This window comes from Haemaphysalis longicornis, unplaced genomic scaffold (assembly GCF_048455015.1).
Source record: "Haemaphysalis longicornis isolate Haplotype H1 unplaced genomic scaffold, Haemaphysalis longicornis Haplotype H1 scaffold_9, whole genome shotgun sequence".
In the NCBI taxonomy this organism is placed as follows: Eukaryota; Metazoa; Arthropoda; class Arachnida; order Ixodida; family Ixodidae; genus Haemaphysalis; species Haemaphysalis longicornis.
The window spans coordinates 123301233-123316810 of NW_027526460.1; positions in this window are offsets into that span (position 1 = coordinate 123301233).

Genomic DNA, 15578 nt, shown 5'->3' on the forward strand with positions numbered 1-15578 from the left:
AAAAATAAAAAGACAAAGAGCCTACGCTCGCGAGATGTCCCAATACACTAGGGTCTAAGGTAATCAAAAATAAGTCGTACGCATCAACTACGGTACGCCCCCTTACCTGCCTCAATGTCTGAAATGCCACAAGGGGTTCCCTTTGGTACAATATTGCAGCATTTTTTTATCTGCCATACATACAACGCCTAAACGACAGGACACCCAACAGGTCGCTAAAGTGCCCCCCACCCCCCCCCCCCCTCGTGGGTATTTATTTATTCAGGTTACCCCTATAGGCCCTCTAGAAGAGGGTATTACATAGGGGTTATCATCTCACTTTGGCCTTGTCGTTGGCAGCGTAAAAATATTTCGGAATTCCTATATTTCGAACGTCTTACTCCTGTTTTGTGTACCTTTTTGGAATGGCCTACTTTTCAGTAAGTGTGCAACAAAGAAAATGACATGTTATGAATAAGAATGAATTTCCTTTAAGTTGCTCGTTGGAGCAATGGTTAGCAGCAAGATAGTACAAAATTTTCCTAAATGGTTGAAGTAAACAGTTGTTGGTCGCTCTATGCGACTGTGTCCGTATATATGGCGGCTTAGTAACCAGGGCCTGTCGACAAGTATGTAAGTAATATTCACTTTCGAAAACCCAGCCGTATTCATGAGGTCTTCGTGGCCCTTTCGGTCGATGTGGCAGTTGCACGTGATGACTTTCGACAGTGGTTGCACTAGATCTTGTACAAGCCTTTTCCATGTTACTTTGGGTGACCCACATTCCCTAAATAAATTGCGCGACCACACGGCGACATAATTACAAAGAAAAAGAATGCCATGAATGCCAGAGAAAGTAAGTTTTCTGTTCTTGATAGGTGGTTCACTGAGCCTTGCGAAGTAGTCATGAATGTAGTATATTTCTAGACGTGCACATTTTGCCCATGCTGCAATTTTTTGATGATTTAGAAGTGGCAGTTCACGTTTGGGCTTTACAAATACTTCCCGAACACGAGGTAATACTCCAAAATGATTTATATTTATACGATATGTTTTTGAAAAAAAAGTATTTTCGAAGGCATGTCCGGATGTGTTATTGCAAAATAAACACTAATGAGCAAACTGCTTTATCCAATTTTTATATTCAAGCAAAATTCGCAAGAACCAGTTTTCAAACAAGCGGAATCAGCTGTTCGCTATTTGAAAGCGACAAGAAATTAAACTAAACATTTTGCACTTTCGCTGGCGAAAAAAAGCGATATGTTTATTTTAAAGCCACTACAAGCAATTACAATGTGTTTAAGTTAGAGCAACACAAAGCAACTACAACTGCAGAAGCAGAACCTCATACGAAGCATTTTTTCGCTGTAGATAGCGCTACGAATCACAAATGGCCTAAACGACCGAGCCATTTGCAGTGGCGTCGTTCGTCGTTCATCGTTCGTGTCACGGCGATTCTTCTAAAGTGCTCCAATGCTTCATGGGTGCCGCTTTAATGCGTAGTTCGACCGGAAGTGCGGCGTGATGTGGCCATCAACGGCATTGTGGCTACGGAAATTGCAACTTTTGTTAAAAAAAAGTGGAGCCGAAAGTGCCGCCATTATAAATTTTACTTTGTGTAAAATGCTGTTAGAGTGCTTAGGCTGAGAATTCAATTTTAAGATTAGAAGATTAGGAGAAAAAAATTCATGGACGTTTCTACTCTCGCGCAGGACTTGAATGCCGAAGTAGCTGTAGGGCAACATTAACGGACACAAAGTTGACTGTTAGCATCGTTGAGGTGTCGTGTTCGACGTCTGTGGCACGGCATTTAAACCACCTTAGGTTGAGTGAGGCCAGAGTGATATCGTCGTTTTGTTCGATGTTTTGGTACGCCACTCTGGAACCGCGACTTATCGTCTCGAACAGATGCGTTGGAGCGCGAGCCTCTTGAAGTCCGGTCTCTTCCTCGGATGTGCGACCTATTCGCGGCCGGGCCATGTGATGTCAATGATCACCTACAGCACCTTCGACATTCATGTCGCGGCTCTTCTATGGTGAAGAGTACATGCGCACAACGACACGAGTACGAACGAACAAGAGGCGTACGGTATCACGTGTATTTCGCGTTTCGAGCAAGTGTTGCCATGGTAGGGCGCGAAGTCTGGAGTTTTTCTGTAGCCAATGCTAGTCAATCTTCCCAAGTGCGCAAGCTTAGCCTGAGCAACGCGCACTCGATGCACGCGTGGACGAGTGCTTGTCATATTCTTGGTATTTTTAAATGCAGACGCTATACACAAACTATTTACTCAACAGCTTTGCTGTTAAAAAAAACACGAGCCTCTAATTTGGCTCACGCAGCCAGATACAGCGAGCCGCCATGGATATATCTATAAATGATTACATACTCCAGACTGAGTGTTACATTGCTTTATGTTTTGGTGACAGTCAGCTAAAAATAAATAATTTGAATTGTCTTAAACTGTGTTCTTGCTTCGTCTCCATGCTGTAATATTATCATCTGCTACGCGCTTTGGCAGGCGAAGCAGATGCTACAGGGATGCAGGAGTGATGTCTTTGCTTTTTATTTATTTGGTTTTCCCAACCAGCTATTAATAAATCTAGAGGCGAAGCCTATTACCGCAAGTAAGTATACAAAGCACGTGCGCGTATTATTATGAAATTGCATGAATACTTGAAATGAAAAAGAAAATGCCGCCTTATCGATTCGCCATGTATTTTGCCTAATTGCGGATGTCTGAGGCAGTGCATGCTTCAAGGGGTAACCACATGCAGTGACGGCGATGAGCGACGCGAAAATTGTATCTCAATGGGTACAGCAAACAAATAGTATGGGCTACAGCGAAAAACGAAAACATTTTTACACAGGCTGCCGGGGCAGTCGCCATCACTCGCTTTTTTCCGGCCAGAAGCAGCCCTCAAGCGAGCGGCTGCGACGAGCTACGGTGAAGGAGGACCCGCCGCGGTGGCTGAGGAGCTAAGGCATTGCGCTGCTGAGGACGAGGTTGTGGGTTCGATTCCCGGGGGCGAAAAGCAAACACGCCCGTGTGTATGAGACTTAGGCGCTCGTTAAAGATCTCCAGGTGGTCAAAACTAATCCGAAGCCATCCATTACGGCGCGCCTCATCGCCTGCGCTGTGTCGGCGCGTTAAACCCTACGATCAAAATCAATACGATTACGGAGGGCAATGGCAGCAGTGTAATAAATTTTTCGCTTGTCGCTGTCGCCCACACTATATGTTTGCTGTGCACATTCAGTTGCGTTTTTCGCTTTGCTTGTCGCTGTGGCTGCATATGGTTACCCCTTCCTCTTAAGACACTCCCCGCTAAGCGCGAACATGCCTTAAGTGCTAATCATGCTGTTAATTAGACATATATGTGTCATTTCCATTGAATGACACTAAGTCGCATGGCGAAAACTGAACAAAGAAACAATTCACAGCCGACAACACCAATCTATAGCAGTTCGCATTAGGCAGTTGACGCCAATCGGATTCTCACAGTACCCACAATGCCCATTGTGCCACCTGATAGCAGCGACAGTTTTCACTCTTACGTAATATTGAGAAACGCTATGGGCGTACGTGGTTGCTTGGCAGTCTCTGCTGCTTGCCAACTTTTCGGCGTTGCACCAAGCGGCGTCACGTTACTCGAGCGTTTCTAGGATACTCATACATTGGGTTTACCATACCGTATTTTTCTGCGACATGAGCATCACCAGCTTTTGCCGTAGAGAAGCACCTATTGGGCACCCCGAACTCGACCTTCGTCAGGAGATCTTTCGGCGGAATATTTCCCGGCAATAACGGTCTTTGATTTGTGTGTGTGAATGGTTTGTTTGCAAGAATAAGCACCATTTCGTTTTAATATGAAATACTAAAATTTCGTGCTTCATTTTCATACAAAAGTAGTTTGTATTACCGAATCAAGTTTTCCCTACCCTTTTCGTACAGATACCGGTGCTTTTTCTTTATCCTTCCCCCCCTCTAGATTCTTCTTGTAATTCACATAGTCCTTACTCCTCCCCGTTTTAGGAGTCAAATGGCCAGCCTCTGGGCTCATCTCTTGACGGCGTCGAGAACGCGGTGAGAAACGCAGAAATAAGGAAGTTGTAAAGGATGTTGTCAATCTATATCTATAAATAGAAAGTGCCCGACTGACGACTGATTAATCACCGGCTAGCCAATACGGCTGGAACTAGAGATTCGTTATTTGGGGAGCATCTTTCTAGCATGGCGTAGGGAACTCTGTAAGGCAGAATGTGTAACACAAAAATGCCCCAATGAAGTAAAACGGAAGTGTAGTGTTTTCACGAAGTTCTTGTCTGCACAGTTCATTGATATATCAAACTTGGTTTTGCTGATATTTCTAACTGTAGAGATAGTAAAATATAGCTCCACAGTTTTGGCACGAACGACGTTTATGGGGGGATTCAGGATTTGTCAGTTCGATGGGCGTTTTAATCAATCCTTATTTAATCGCTTAAATACAACGGATTGGTTTTTCTGATAATGATTACAGTACAAGCGCGTAAACACATGTTTAGTAAATTTGCGTTAAAGGAACACTGGAGTGATTTGGAAACATTGCGAGATTACTCGCGCCAATTGTAGTCTGGTGTCTCTAGCCAATGTTTATGCCCTCTTACTGCATTCATGCTACTCTATCCAGTAGAAAAACCAAATCAATAGTGATTTCCTTCTCTCTGTATTCTGCTTGCCGATTTTCTATAAATTTCGTATGGTGTCCAGACGAGATGGCTTGGCTTGACTGCGATACTGGATGGCTCGCCGACCTTAGAGAGACTCAGTCGGCACAGTGATTATTCGGCCGTCTGCTGCCTGGCCGTCGCAATTTGTTCGCTCAGTTGAAACTCGGCCACGGCATGGTTGAGCCTGCACGAATGTTCCTTTAGTTTATTGCTTTGTAAACTGTATCGAGCTGAATGTCCAAATTGCCCCATACAAGAGCACATTTGAAGCTACGCTGACTGCTACGCCAGTAGAAAACTGTAAGGCCGATTAAACAAGGGATAATAGTCAGAGAAGTTACTATGCGTAGCAAGGGAATAAACGCAACAGAAACGTTTATTTGCGGTGTAGAACCAAGGTGTGGGAAGCACTTTTTGCGCTGGGTGAACTAGCCCAGCGGCCAGCAGCCCTGACACATTTTCGATCACTTTTCTAACGAAGGAACGCCGTCGCGATACTTGAGATACTCGTGGTAATTTGGGGGACGCTTGCTGCACGAGCGTTATTCAAGAAATATTTATCGTAGCTGCTTGGAATGCTTAAAGGAGCCATGAAGACAAAATACAAGTTGGGTTTATTAGAAAGACTGCTCAGTCCCGATAACAATGATACCAATATCATCGCAATCTTCGAACAAACAACGGAGATATTAAAGAAAACGTTTCAAGCAGTCGCGACCCCCTAGCCAATTTCCGCAACTTTTCTATGACGTCACGGAACCTTGTTTGTGCGATTGGCGGCCGCCTAACTGACCTGTCGCGACGACACATGAGTGGACGTCTGTAATGGGGCCTCTAGTTCCATTTGACCGCATCACTTGAATGCTAACATGCACTTAACGCACTGAAAATTATGTTTTATTGTTGGCCCGTATGACGTCATTCTTGCTCATAACACGTCACTGTGGCGCAAAATTTGAAAGTTTTTAAATACTTCTTGCTTTTTTTCGTTAAAAAAACGTCTTTTGTGGCTGTGATGGAGCTGAGTGACCTACTGAATCCTAGTTTTTTCAAATTAAACGAAGTTGTATTTTCTCTTCATGGCTCCTTTAAACCAAATAAAAATATAAGCACGCTATAGCATATATACTTTATATTTCGCTTCCTGAGAGCGCTGGCTTATGGCCAAGTGGTGTGTAGCAGAACGTTTGTTCTGCCCTTCGCAAGTGCTTATCCCCAATGAGGCACGTTTTTTTAAAGTTGATTTGTTGGTTTTGGGGAATGGTTTCGATGCTGAGTTCACCATTTATGCGCTGTAACATTCATTGCTTCATGAACGAGTTCGCAGAACTTGTGCAAACCGACACTCGCGCACTGGCGAGTTCTAGAGGTGTGGTGTTGCCATTAGCATCGACTGCTTGCGAACACAGTCCGGAATCAGCCGACCCTTGGCATGGGGAAAAAGCGCCTCTTACAATACAAGCACTAGACAGGTAATTTCCATAGCGGGGGGGGGGGGGTGGAGGGGAGAGGAATTGTATCGCAGTTGAGCGTCTCCGGTGATGCGGAGTGCGTTCAACCGATGCGTACGCCTTAGGTAGTGATGGTTACGATTCCTAGCCGAGCTTCCATGGGAAACTTATCCGACGCATTTTACAGCCCACAACATGGCAGAAGCGTGGTATGCGAATTACTTAGATAACAAGGATGCCCATCCAACGATTGCGTGGGATTCCAGCATGCTGTTACGCAAAACCGCAACCGCAACTGGTTTGACTAATGATCTTGGACATCGTCAAATCACATCGCATCTTGAAACGGCGTCACTATTTTAGTGGGTGCGGCTGCCGCAGACCGGGCATGATATTTTTGTCTTCTTTCACGCTTTATAAAATAAATATCACATGATCGGTCGGATAAAGGATGAAAAGTGTGCTTATTTTAGAAGTGTAAGCAATGCAATAATTTCACTTCAGTTACCCTTTCAGGCTTGATGGGCACTTTTTAATTTTGCCACTCACATTGAAAAGGCATAATAGGTGACATCAATGCGCGGAAAAATTGCTGGTTCTAGCTGCTTAAAAGAGCTCTGTTGGTCTAGAGGTCTCAAAATGACATTCCTGAGCGAATGAAAATGTTAAGTATTTTTGCAAGAACGTGGGACATACCGACGGCCAGGGCACATGCATACCTGGTTTTTCTTAATTAGGTAACCCATGCGAACGCTTAGAGGTGTTTTGGGTGTTTTTTTTCCTAACCAACCGCTTATGAGGTAAATCAGAATTCAAAGTTTTGGCGTTTTCGCATATTCTACAATATGTGCCGAGCCCTTGTACGTACACATTCGATTATTTTTAGCCTAATAATGTCACCTATACAAATTGCCCCAAAATATTTCAGCATTTTCTTGGGACATACCTGTGTGAGGCGACGCACTCGTTGTGACGAGTACACTGACGCAAGCGCGTGAACATGACCATGAAAGGATTGCCCTCATCCGGCCTTGCCCAAGAAAAAGAAGAAGCAGCAAGTCACACGAAGGGAGGACGTGGACCAGTAAGAGGCGGCCACAACTGAAGAGCTAGGGAAGTCAGGCAATAAAAATCCCACCTCCCCTCGCGGGAACCCCTGTGTAGAGGCGACGCATAGGCGGAGCGGCGAAGGGACCGCGTTTTATAGCGCGCATAACGTTGAGGGGACTGCGTAAGCCGGTCCCAGTCGATGACGACGTTGGCGTACTTGTAAAGCGGCGTGGACTCTAGGTGTTTGAGCCAAGCGTGGATGTTGCTTCGCCGGACAACGGCTCACCGGTTATATGCGCAGCGCGCCCGAAGGAGAGGAAACCGCGGAAGAGAGAGTACTGCACATGCGCCGGCCCCAGCGCGTCTGCCACGGCAATGACGCAACATGCCGCGGCTATGACGCAACACAATCCACTTTAATCCAATCCAATCCAATCGAATTCAATCCAATGCCCCTCGCGAGAGAGTGTTCGCTATCGGAGAGGAGAGGGGGTGAGCGGCGGAGAGCGCAGCTGGCACGGCGAGGATAATGGCGGAGGGGTGGACAACGCCGACGACAACGACGACGACGCCGGAGGGACAAGGCGAGTGAATCAGATGCTCTGCATCTAAAACAGAGGAGAACGCCGGGAGAAGTGGACGGAGTGGTTTGGAGGAGCGCGACGTCCAGGTTGAAGACTCTAAGCTTGTCGGGTTTCCGGGACCCGAACTCGAGAACGGTCTACCAGGCACCTTGGCATCCTAGGGCCGAGGCTTCACTGACTCACAGAAATGAAGCGCCTGACGCCCAGCAAGAAACTTGAGCTGTCGTTTCCGTCGTCAATTCCGGAGTGAGAGCACGCGTCAAGCCGCAAGAGAATACGGCGACGTATGCTTTGACCTGGAAGAGGTCCTTGGTACAGCAGCACAAAGTAACACAGAAGTCGATGCCCACAACGAAGAATGGGTGTGTTTACTATATGCGGTCACGTGGTAATGCTGCAGTCGGAGCTGTTTCAGGTCTCACCCTGCCTTTTCGACGCGGCAAGCACTGTCAGATGACTTTCTTTACAGTATGGTGGTCCTTAATGACCCAATACCGCTGGTAGATCTCCGCAAGCGTGGCTTCTGCTACAGCGTGCAACACACACTTATGGGTTCGCAAAATAACAAGCAGAGGTAAATCGTGCCTTAAGGGCTGAGCGATTCTATGTCAGACATCGGAAGGAAACTGCAAGCATTGCGATGGTGCACCCCCGGTGATCACGCGTTTGGAGTCCAAAAAAGGTGTGGACAAAGCAGTAGGCAAGTTCTTACACCAAGCTGGCAGTTGAAAAGAGCATCGAGGTGTTGGGAAAGGCTTACTGCTGTACCTGGAGGACCCAGTATAATTCAGCTTATTGCACTTCCTGAGCAGTCAGTGCCCGCTCATCGACGGCCGCTGAAGTGAAGCGTCATTTATGGAGCGCTCAATCCAGCCCGTTACTTTAAGTAGCTGGAAGCAGCGGCTAAAATCCGCAATTTTGCATAGCGGCTCCGGTGGCGAAGACTGCACCGGGCAAGACGAAGCTATTGCTGGGGACTGGTCGACGAAGTCAGCGACTCCCTGGGGCTGATTCGATGGCCACAGGTTTTCTGGGTGGGGGATCCAGGATGCTCCTTGCCACCAAAGCTCTGCAGTTCCTAGGCCTGCCCCAGTTATTCGGCGCGCAATGACGTATGCAGCATTGTCCTTGCTGCACCACTGCGCCTGTATGTATCCCTTGGTTCGGCGTTGGGTCTCCTCGATGCGGTTCCGGACGCACGTTGCCCCTCGCCTCGTCCCCGATTATCCAGTGCACATCGATCTGTACGTCAGACAAGAAGAGCGCATATGTGGTTGGTAGGCCACGGTTTGGGTTGTCAGCGCTTTCGGTGGCCTTAAACACGCTTTGGGTACTCATAAAGGCGTGCTGCGACGAGACTGGCCGGGAGCTTGAAACAAGGCCGCGTCGTCGACTTGATAGTGGCCTCACGACCGTTGACGATCAGAAGATTTGCTTTAAACGTGTCACCATGCGTGGAGCTTCGATGGACGTTGACAGCTGGGCCATCTGATAGCGGGCTAGAGTCCATGAAGACGTGCATGTTGGTGCACTGCTCCAGGAGACCTTGCGTGTTTGACACGTTTTGTTGCAAAAAAAGTGTTGCAGCTCGGTTATTTTGTAGCACCATGTATTCCAACCGGTAAGTTGCTCACGTGGTAAAGAGCTGTCCCATGGGTGCCGCAGCTTCCATACAACTTGAATTATAATCTTTGCCCGCTCAGAAAATGCTACCAAGAATCAGAGTGGATCGCACATCCTCGCAAAGGGCTGTCGGAGGATTCGCTTGGTCGTTGGCTTGGTGGTCATAAACAAGGCTAGTTTTCTTTGCTGACAAGAACCATGTCCTCAATGTAATTTTAGCATATACCAAAAACTATCATTGTGGTTGCGTCGCCATTTTCCTCCTGAAATACAATCTTATCTGCTGTGAAGAAGTCGTAAAGTGAAAAGATGTAGCAAGCACATTTGCTTAACTCCATTCCGGCTGTGGCAATCACGGCCCTCGCTTCCGAATATATCTGATGTGCTAGCTCGACTTTGTTCATGCCACTGATTAGGTCGCCGACATAGGAGCAGGAGGAATACCTTTATTATCAGAGAGGGCACGAATGCCCTGTTGGGAAATGAAAGGGACACGAAGGAAGGGCGTAATCGAAAAAAGAACACTGTTCAGGTTCAATCAATTGCATTTTAAAGCCCGTGAACATATAGTTCGCAAATTTTGTGAAGTGATAGGTGCACAGTTTTTGACAGGTATCGGTCCAGGTTATTCCACCAACTTATAGAGACCACTGGTTAGGAAGTATTCAATGACTTTCTCTAGCACTGAGGGGCCCTCTCGAACGCGTTTCAAATGAGCTTCTTCATCTGTGTGTGGAGAACATAGGTCCAACAGTGGCCAGGGACCGACCTTGAAGTGTGCACAGTGCCATAGCAAATAATACAGGTTAGGGATACACTTCTCGTCACAATACGGGCAGCGTTGGATGTGCGAGCTGGCTCCGTGGGTTCATTTATGTAGCACGTGAGGGGTTACGGCCGTGTTAGCATAAATCGTATTAGCTACCACCTACCTCGAGCGGGTGAGCGTCTTGAGCGTGCTTGGTACACCAACTGTGGTGGTATCTTTAAGAATATTGCGCCTCTCTGTCTTGAATTTCTGCAGGTAAAGTTGCCAGTCTGGTCGTGGTAGGTGCCGCTGCCATTTTCCAAGATGTCTTCTATGTCGACATGGCAGTTGCAACACCTACCACGTCGACATAGAAGAAATCTTGGAAAATGGCAGCGGCATCTGGAAACATCCTCTGTGAGACTCGGAGATGATGGTGCTAGATTGCAGCAAGCAAAAAGGGAATCGGCATCGCATGGAATGTAACACGTATGGTTCGCCACTTAACTATTGCAGGAAGTTGCTCCTTCGGTGTATGAAGATGCTCGACCCACAAATGAAGCAGCACGTCTCGGTTCTGTTACTCACCAATTATGTGGAGGTCGGCTGTCTTTTTTTCCGCAACCATGACCACGGAATAGCACCTTAACTTAAGAAAGAGCCTTGCTTGGTCCGCATCCAGCTTGGGTCCCTCACCGAGGATATCGTTCAGCGAAGGATCCCTGGAAAAGTGAGACGAGGCGTGAAAAGCACCCTCAACTTCGTTGTGACGCCGCAACGACAAACTACACCGTTGTACGGCGTGCAGTACTTGGTTGTCGAGCCTTGGTCGTCGTCATGCTCGGGCACTCGTTCGGTGTTTACTTTGTTGAAATACGTTGAAATACTGGGATAGCAGCTCAGGCTGCATACAAAAGCGCCGCGCCTGCAAACGCAACCGCTGTTCTGCGAGTCTGTAATTGTCAGCGCTGGCGTCCAGCCCTGGTTCCTGGATCATGAGTGGAACCTAGTTTGGCGCGCCGTTACTCCTTACGTCACTCTCGAATTGCTCACGGTTGCACGGTCCAGCGCTGGTACAATCAGGTCTTCGATGCCGATAGCATCAAGTCACCGCAGTGACAGTAACTCGTTATCTGCCCCTGCGTCATCCGGCGAGGGCTTCCTGAGGGCCGCGAATAATGCATTTGATAACTCCGAAGAACAACTAGTTTTGTTGTACTGTGCACCTTGGAGAGTCCAACCGAAAAGTGTTTTGACGGCGGTGAGGTGCAGCGTGAGCATGAAGTTACACGAGGCCACTTGCCAGTAAATTACTAGGCTATAGGTTTGGCCGAGTTGTTAATTCATTCTGTACTTCAATTCCGCCAAAAAAAGCGATGAAGACGGAAGCGAGACGGCACGACCCGAAGCGCGCTTTCAACAAATTTTACTAGAAACCACCGATATACACCGCATGCTCTCTCTCTTTCGCACTCATACAAAAAACAAGGAAGGAACACTTCTTCCCCTCGTCGCATTACCACACTCTTAGGGCACGTGCCACTGCGATTGCGGTCTCACGATAAACCATTGGCTTGCACGGGGAATTGTATCTTATTTTCCGTAAATGCGAGAGAGGGAGTGCTTACACAGCAGTCCGCTGCACGTGTTTTTAATTGGCCTCAATGATCGCGCGAGACGTCTGCTTCCTGTTCGTCGCTACAATATAACACTTGTCAAACCGGGTGGTACAGTTGCAATCACGACATCCGATGGCCAAATAGCCTAAGTTAGCGTTTTTGACATTGTTAGCATGTTCACGAAGGCAATCATTCATACATCTGCAACAAAGGACGCCAGCGAAATCAGTATGTCGCCTGGCAAAAACGGCGGAATCAATTTACATCGTCTGTAACACTGACAAAGCCTGACCATGCTGTCTTGGGCTACACTCGGTATAACGTGTATGAACACTGCGGTGGTATTAGTGGCTAGACCTCGGAACGTCCGTGGCCGGAACAAGACAGGCGCTTGAGACAGGCGTATAAAACGAAGATGGACATTTACCGATATGGGATGATGTAATGAGAAGGGCGTTGCAATTACAAGCAGAACACGTTATTAGAGTCTATCATAAAGATCAAAAACTCTATAAGGGCGTAAAAGAAATAGCGAGAGGTTCTCAGTTCGAATCGAAGACGGAGCCGCGATAGATTAGTCTCACGTGGTCTGGCGTAGTCGAAGTGTACGCCGGTCCATTCCCTGCTTTCGGCGACCTGTTGGTAGTTGGCACAAGCAACACAACGTCACACAGTCGAAGCCGGCGATTTAATGAACGGTTGACGACTGAACACAGGGTCACTGCAGCCTGTGGAGGATCACTGCAGGGTCACTGTGCAGGGTCACTGCAGTGTCACTGCAGCCTTGCTGGTGCTCCAGGAGTCCTGACGACGGCCTCAAGAGACCACGGCGAACCGCCTCTTGCAGGCAGCCTCCGAACGAAGGCTCCTTCGAATCCTCCTCTCTCACCAGCCACATTCCCCTCCTCTCTTCTTCTTCCTCCGTCACTGCTATCCTTCGGCTAATCTGCCAGTTCCCTTTAGGCGAAGCCTTGCTGGCACTTATTCGTAGAGGCGGTTGTCCCTCTTTGTAGTAATCTGCGTCTTCAACCGAGCTTGTGGATACTTATACACTCCCCACCGTTGTCCTCTATCTCATCACAATGATCCGCACTTAAGAAAGTTCTTGGGAGCCCACAACACACTTTAAAAAAATCACAGCATAAGATGAGCAATCATCCTAATTCACAAAGTGCCGAAATGCACGTCACGCAGCTGGAAATAATTCGCGTAATTGAGGCCGGTGTAGAGTTGACGCTTTCTAATATCGTGGTTCACAAACTTCTTGTTTAACACATGTGCGCATTAGGTCATCTAGTCCTTGGTCTTTTCGTGCCGTGAGAAGACGATTGCTCTTCCCTTTCTCTTTCTGATTGTATTTCCAGCAGGGCTGGCCGTGAAAATGGTTCGAACGTGTCGAAAATCAGTCACCCCTTTCGCTCTCTCAGTCTCCTCTGGTATCCTTCTGGGCATCAAGAAATCGGTGTTGCACAGACCAGATCTTGGAGTCTTTGTGACCCGGTCTTTTCATATGGATACGTGTGTAGGAATGACTGGTCGGTTTTATGAGGAAAATGAGTCGTCAAGGTGGCGAGCTGATCTGTCTTGGCCACTCCTGTGATTGTAGGGGTGCGCAGCGAATCTTGTGCAGGGTCTTGATACTTGCTTTAAACTGCGGCCTCCTCCGCTTTGATAAGCCAGGTAAAGAAAACTTCCTCCTCGGAAGTCTGTGGCTTCGGTTAGTCTGAAGGGCCTTCCGGTTTGCGTACCCATAGTCAAAAAAGGCGTCTTATTGAACTGGCGTTCACGTTGACGCTTTTGCTCGCCTGTACGGAAAGTTGGGGGTTTCTCTGTGGACACTTGGATTGCAGATCGGATGACCCACTTGCTGAAGCTCCCCTTTTATTCGAAACAACAGAAGGCAATCGAAAGCAATGTATCACTCTTTTGGGTGATAGCGGCACCCGTATCTGCTGCTGCTTCTTTCAATTTAATCTTTGGCGGTAATGGCACGTCAACGAGCAGCAAGTTGCTTTGCTGAAGGTTGTCTTCAGCAGTTTGGGGTTGTGTTTTGCTCGATAAGGGATGAATGTTTGGTCCTCAGAACGAGATTCGGCTTGGTCGTTTATCAGTTCTTTGATTTCCTTTTCTAGACGATTCATGAGGACTCCACGAGATGCATGCACAAGAAGACAAACCTGCTGGTGTGAAGTGAGGATGACTTGCTGAATCGGTATTATCCTCCACCTTAACATGCGTTTGCGTTGTGTCGGCACCCAAAGCTGGTTCAAAAGCTGTTCTCTTTTTCAAGTTCTCTAGAGCTGCTAACTGCTGCCTTAACATTGCTTTCTCATTTTCCTGTGCTTCCTTTTCAGCTTCATACTCTGCTTCCCGCTCTGCTTTCAATTTAGGACGCTCACCGTCCACCCACCTCAAAAGCTCTACTGCCTTCAATCCTAATTTAATTCCTTCAGCAACAACCCTTTCCAATTCTTCGATTCCCATATCGCAATCTCAAACTTGCAGGTCTCTTTCGGTCGTTAAAGTCTCCGTCTCCAATGTTTTAGTAGAGCGTCATGTCTGCCTTCCGAAAGTCACCAGCTTCTCAATGTCCATACCTCGAAACTGCGCCGTCGATCTCGACTTCTGTCGGTTTTTCTCTTCTAGATGGTATCGAAGAGGTCCTGTCCCGGACGCCAGTTGTGGTGGTATTTGTGGCTACGGCTCGGAATTAACGTCGCACAAACGACACACAGTGCTTGAGAAGGGCGTAGTAGATGGTGACGAACACTATATAGAAGAGACAACTAACGAAACGGACGTTGCATGGACGAGCAGCATAAGGTATTCTCTCCAAAAGATGGAAAGTTTTACAAGGGCGAAAAAGAAAAAAAAACATGACGCAGTTCAGTCTAGACACGTGCCCGTGATAGGCTAAGCGTCGCACGTGGTAGGGAATACTCACGACTGATGCGTTGGCCAGTCCCGATTCTCGGCAGCTGTGGGTAGTTTGCAACAGGCGAACATCACGCCCCACAGTCGAAGCCGGCGATTTACTGCACGGGCGACGACGCAAACAACGGCGGTCATTGCAGCCTCGCTGGGGCTCTGGTCGTCCTGACGATGGCCTCGGGAGACCAGGACTTCCGACACTTGTGGGCAGCCTCCGAATGACGGCTGCTTCGAATGCTCCTCTACTTAGGCTAGACACCGTCTCCTCTTCTTCCTCTTCCTCCGTCCGACGTCAGATTATTGCCCCGGCTGTTTGGCCGGTTCTCTTTGAGGCAACCCTTAAACGGCACATACCCACAGACGGTGAGTGTCCCCGTCCTGCTCGATGATCTCAAACTTGCTTGTCGACGTCTTCTGACGCGCACACCACTCTGACCTCTACCTCATCAAAATACACAAAAGAACCGAAGCAATGCTGTAAATGCCAAGGGTTCGGGCACATAGCTGGCACATGCAACCGCAAAGACCGGTATGCCCGGCGCGCAGCCGAGCATCATCGTGCCATGAGGAGAGTCCTGTTGACGATTCAAAATGACCTGACATTTGTTGTCCACTCTGTGGCCTCGGACTCTTCTAATGAGTATGTCGTCGCCACGATGAAACACAATGACGTGAAATTTAGAGTATTTGACAGGATACACACCACAACGAGCGAAATTTGACGCCAAGCGTCTGCGCTCCATATTGGTTGAATCACCTGGCTCGGAGCCACAGAAGAAAAACACCTCGGAGAAACAGGCCTCTAAACATAGCTAGCGATGCCAGATTACACATCCTCAACACGGGAAGCGCCACATTCGTCCATGGAAAAACATCGAGTGG